The sequence below is a fragment of the Cherax quadricarinatus genome, chromosome 90 (genome assembly GCF_038502225.1).
Source record: "Cherax quadricarinatus isolate ZL_2023a chromosome 90, ASM3850222v1, whole genome shotgun sequence".
Taxonomy (NCBI): domain Eukaryota; kingdom Metazoa; phylum Arthropoda; class Malacostraca; order Decapoda; family Parastacidae; genus Cherax; species Cherax quadricarinatus.
In genome coordinates, this window is record NC_091381.1 from 1,923,606 (window position 1) to 1,929,605 (window position 6,000).

Sequence of the window (6,000 nt, forward strand, 5' to 3'; positions counted from 1 at the left end):
ATATAGCCGAGAGATATCCTGTTTTACCAGACAACCTGCGTTGTATACTACGCTATACGTCCATCTTACTACTCTTTATATTCCCAGATCTATTTCTAGAAATGTATGAGAAATAATTTGTATCTTTCCATCAAATTTAAATACGAAGACAAACTTCCATTAATTCATGTTCTAATTGACAATGTTGGTATCACTATTACTTAAAGCAAAGGTTTGTATCCAGGGGCTGTAGAAACACTGGGATGACCAGAGTAGCCCAGAGGTGTAGACAGGCCAAAGCAAAATGTGATAAAGCATGGAAAAGTATAGAAATCAAAGAACTCTCTCTCTCTCAAAAAAAAAAAGGGATATAAAGACACTCTCGGGAGCGTCCATGAACTACTTCTTATGTCACGACCAACAAGTGAACGAGTCCCTGCAGTCGTTCATGATTCTTAACGCTTGCAGAGTGCTTCCATTCAAGGGACGGCGCCTTGCTGCAGATGAAAGGCTTTTGATCCAAGGATTTAGAGCTACTCCCCTTTTACATGGATCAATCCTGATTACTTCCCATTTCCTTAGTAGTGTATGACCCCATTTGGATTTAATGTTTGCAAAGGAATATAATAACCATATGAGTTTGTGTGGCTGCTTTACCCGAGGAAAGTATCCCTGTATTAGACAACCCCAGCTCTATCTACCGCAGTGCAAGCTGAAGGAATAGTGCAGGACAGTGATCAAAATTCTCTCGCATCTAAATATAAAATATGTATGTGTATATGCATGTGTGCATTTATATGCATATATACAGTACGTACACTTGTCTTTGTATGCAGGTGTATACGTCGGTGCGTACTTGTGCCGAATAGGTAAAACTTGCGATTTTGGTTTAAATAGCAACGCTCTTCTTGTCACATAAGGCAAGTGAAAATTTGTGTATGCAATAATATCGCAAAAATCGTTCTGAAACTAGCGAAAAATATATATTTCATTGTGTTTGTTTATTATTAAATTATTGTAAACTTAACTAAAATATATTTAGCTGGATTAGGCTAAATTAAATTGGGCTTGTTATAATAAGGTTAGGTAAGTTTTCTAAGGTTATTTTGACACAAAATTATTAATTTTTACATTGACATAGATGAAAATATATATATCTTTAAACGTATAAGAGGAAATTTTACAAAGGACTTAAATTTTAAATGAGTTCTTGCTAACTGACCAGTTTTACGTCTTCGGCACGACATATATATATATATATATATATATATATATATATATATATATATATATATATATATATATATATATATATATATATATATATATATATATATATATATATATATATATGCAAGGAATTCGCAAGAGCAGGCGAAATATACACAAACACTGATCTCTGGCTGAAGGAGACTCGAACCTACGAACCTTGGAACAAGGTACGCAGTGCTTTACCAATCTACCCACACTGGACCAATACCTTGGAGTCCAGCTTACGCTAGACTTTGATCCAAGGCAGCCAGCTTTCAGGGAGAAGGCTTACAGCTTTTCATCTCATCCCCTGCATGCATCAGCCTTGCTAGAGATATTAACAATGCAAGGAATTCACAAGAGCAGGCGAAATATACACAAACACTGATCTCTGGCTGAAGGAGGCTCGAACCTCGAACTCGAACCTTCAGCCAGAGATCAGTGTTTGTGTATATTTCGCCTGCTCTTGCGAATTCCTTGCATTGGTAATATCTCTAGTAAGGCTGATGCATGCAGGGGATGAGATGAAAAGCTGTAAGCCTTCTCCCTGAAAGCTGGCTGCCCTGGATCAAAGTCTAGCGCATGCTGGACTCCAAGGTATTGGTTCAGTGTGGGTAGATTGGTAAAGCACTGCGTACCTTGTTCCAGGTTCGTAGGTTCGAGTCTCCTTCAGCCAGATATATATATATATATATATATATATATATATATATATATATATATATATGTGTGTGTGTGTGTGTGTGTGTGTGTGTGTGTGTGTGTGTGTGTGTGTGTGTGTGTGTGTGTGTTCAACTAATTGTACTCACCTAATTTTGGTTGCAGGGGTCGATATTCAGCTCCTGGCCCCGCCTCTTCACCGACCGCTACTAGGTCCTCTCTCCCTCTACTCCATGAGCTTTATCATACCTCGTCTTAAAACTATGTATAGGTCCTGCCTCCACTACATCGCTTGTGAGACTATTCCACTTCCTAACTACTCTATGGCTGAAGAAATACTTCCTAACATCCCTTTGATTCATCTGAGTCTTCAACTTCCAATTGTGACCTCTTGTGTCTGTGTCCCATCTCTGGAACATCCTGTCTCTGTCCACCGTGTCTATCCCACGTAGTATTTTGTATGTCGTTATCATGTCTTCCCTGACCCTCCTGTCCTCCAGTATTGTCAGACCGATTTCCCTTAACCTTTCTTCGTAGGACATTCCCCTTAGCTCTGGAACTAGCCTTGTTGCAAACCTTTGTACTTTCTCTAATTTCTTGACGTGTTTTCTCCTTCAGAAGTAGAACCTTCTCCTTCAACACTAAGGTTTAGACTCTAAGACACTACAGAAACAATGTGCGTGTGTGTGTGTGTGTGTGTACTCACCTAGTTGAGGTTGCAGGGGTCGATCCCAAGCTCCTGGCCCTGCCTCTTCACTGGTCGCTGGTGCGTGTGTGTGTGTGTGTGTGTGTGTATGTGTGTGTGTGTTTCTTATGTACATAATTTCTATGAACGAAAAACGTCAACTGTTATATTGAAATCTCGATTTAATTCCAGCTATGCAACACAGAATATAAAAGTTACTCTACCATATATATTCTGGCTTTGTTAGGCTGTTACTGAATTTTATTGTCCTGGTTATTTCAGTTTTGTTAAGGGTCTATTAGTATTATTTTTTATTATTTTAATATTCGTAATCTAGTTTCATTAATGAAGAGTGTATTTTAAGGTATATTTGAAAAAAAAAAAAACTTTTATTAGCCTACAATATTTGTCATTATTGTTGTGCTCGTTGCAATCTCACATTTTTCCAGCCGTATACCGTATTATTAACTTTTTACTGGAGTGCCTTCATGCATGAGGGAGACTCTCGGTTCAAGGAACTGGAGCTATCATTCTTCTTTCCACTTTTAGAGCCAATCCTGACTAGCCTGTGTGACCCGCTGTGTGACCCGCACCCACGTCACAGGCTATTGTTTCTCTGACGTCAGTGGTAACGAGAGGTTGCTATCAGTATTGAGCTGTTTAGGGGGTTTAGTGTGGAGTGTTATAGAGCATTGTGGCTTGTTTCTGTAGTGTCTTAGAGTCTGAACCTGAGTGTTGATGGAGGAGGGTCTGCTTCTGAAGGAGAAAAATAGGAAAATAAAAATTAGTCTGGGCAAGTATAGCAAAGAATGTGAGGTGATTGGAGTTAGTGAAGTGAACCTGGTTACCAGCAGTGGGGAGTAGATTGACAAGTGGGTAGAAGTTTACAGTAAAGGAAGAAACATCAAAGTGAGAGGTTAAAACAGCAGATTTGAAGGTAAGAAATCGCTTCTCTGTTCTCCAGGACGAATGTACTTCAATGGCCAGTGAGAATACAGGTACCACTAACTCCTCTGCAAATAAAAATAGGAATATCCTTGTGGTCGGTGACTCACAGGTAAGATATATTGACCGTAGTCGTGAAGAGAAAATTGGAAGATAAGTTTGAGGTAATCAGTCCGTCAACATATTCACGGAGATGGGGCTTATATACTGATGACGGATGAGGCGGAGCAGTGGTAGGCGTCGCCGCCAGTGGACAAAACCACTGTGGAAGTAGGTCATGTGTCTAGGCCAGACCCTTCCACTGAGCTATGAGATACTGGCAGAGGTGTGGCACTCTCCTTTTTCTGAGTCTGGCATTTCAGGATATTCTGTGGCCCTGCTTGACCTGGTGTGCCGCCACAATAGCGGTGATTACTGCTGGTTGGATGAGCTGGAGTCAGAGGTTTCCTGAAATACTTTCCATCGTCGGGTCTCAGCCTTCACCACAAAGAGAAATTAGTGGGTTTCTACGTGAGTCCGAACCTCTCTCTCTCTTTTGAGTACTCACCTTGCTTGCAGGCGTCGAGTCTCAGCTGTTGGCTTCGCCTCTTCGCTACTAGGTTCCCCTTTTCCTAGCGATAAGATGGAAAAATAAACACAAATACAGCATAAAGTGATCCTTTGTTGACAACGTTTCGCCCACACAGTGAACTTTATCGGGTCACAAACATCTACCTGGGTAAATAGGGTAGAAAGTTAAATGGAGAATGCTGGATAGGTTGGATATGAGACGAATCTGTAAGGGACCGCCGAGAATGTTTGGTATGTTGGATCTGAGACGGGGCCCTTGGGACGGGCGGGTGAATATGTAGTTATGTGGGATAACGATGAAGAAATTTCTTGGCAAGTGGTTCAGCTATGTTATAGAAGCCGTTGTTCTGGCTGAAATTGTTAGATATAGAGATAAGTGATGATTCCAGGATTCTTCGGTATTGAATGTTTTTTTTCTGCAGTAAATTTTGCGTTTCTGTACTTGATTAAATGGTTGTTGAAGTTTTAGTGTTGAACGCAGGCGTTTCTTGAATCATCCGATCTGCCTGCGTACTGGTGTTCCGAAATACGTGTTTGGAGGTCTCTGGATGTTTCTCCCACGGATAATTTGCTGCAGTCATTGCAAGAGATTATATATACCTCTGCAGCGGATTGAACCTTGTCCTGTTTATTATTGGTGATGTCCTTGATGGTGGTGCATGTGGAGGTAGATACTTGGAATGAGATATTGGAAAAGATGTTGGAAATGTGGGCGAAACATCCAGAGACTTCCAAACACATATCTCAGAACACCAGTACGCAGGCAGATCGGACGATTCAAGGGACGCCTGCGTTCAACACCGAAACTTCAACAACCATTTAATCAACTATAGAAAAGCAAAACTTATCGCCAGAGAAGAAAACACAATACCACAGGATCCTGGAATCATGTATTTCACACCCACAGCAGTCACAATTTACCTTCCCTATTCATATTCCATTTTTCATCCTTTGATGCAGGCGTTCCACAGACGTGGAAATATTTTTTCTTTTCTTTGCCATGCAGTTCGGAAGAGGGACTAATACAGCCAACGGACATGAGAGAGAACGTATCGCTATCACTTGTAATTTCCCGGGATCCGTCGACCCACATGATAAGCGGCCAACAAGTGGAATCGTACGCTTGTAAGTTGCGCCCTGAGCCTTACTTACCATCTGGAAGACGACATGCTGATGTGATCCAGGGCCATCTGTGCACGATCTATCATGTCCTCTTCCACGCGCCAGCTCTGGAAAGGCATGGTGAGAAGGCCTCAATATGCTGAGCAACAGGGAGGTCAGTATCAGACGTCCGAATCACGAGACTGGCACAAAGAAACACATGGCTTCTTCCGAAAGGAAGAGGTCACGATGTTCCAAGGACTCAACCGGATTTGAAAATGTGGGGCGCAAATCTGGCGAAGAAGCTGCGAGACCACTTCCTGGATTCATCGGTATGGATGAACAAATCTCCATCCCAGCCACAGAAATATCGTATGGGAAATGCTGACAGGAAGTACGATCTTCAAAGTCCAGGAAAAGGCACAGCGTTTCCTTCCAGTTCAGTCAAGGTAAACCATCCGTAGCAACAAATTCATCAACAAATGACACCATGACACTCCGTATGTTCTTATAATTCACCTGGAAAAAAAATACGGCCTGAAGATGTCAGTGTCCCCAAATCTGAAAGATGAGTTTATTCTCACTCTCTGAAACACAGAGCTCTACGAGATACTGCAGAAGGTGAGCGACCTTGAATCACCGCTCGTTTTAACAGAACTGCAATCCATAGAGCGGGTGACAAAACGCGTATTAATGCGCTATCCGCTAGACATGCCTCTCGACGCAATCCATAGTAACAACAACAATTTGAAAGCTAAGTGGCTCTGAGCCAAGAAGAACGGCAGGTCGTGATCTAACATAGAGGACCT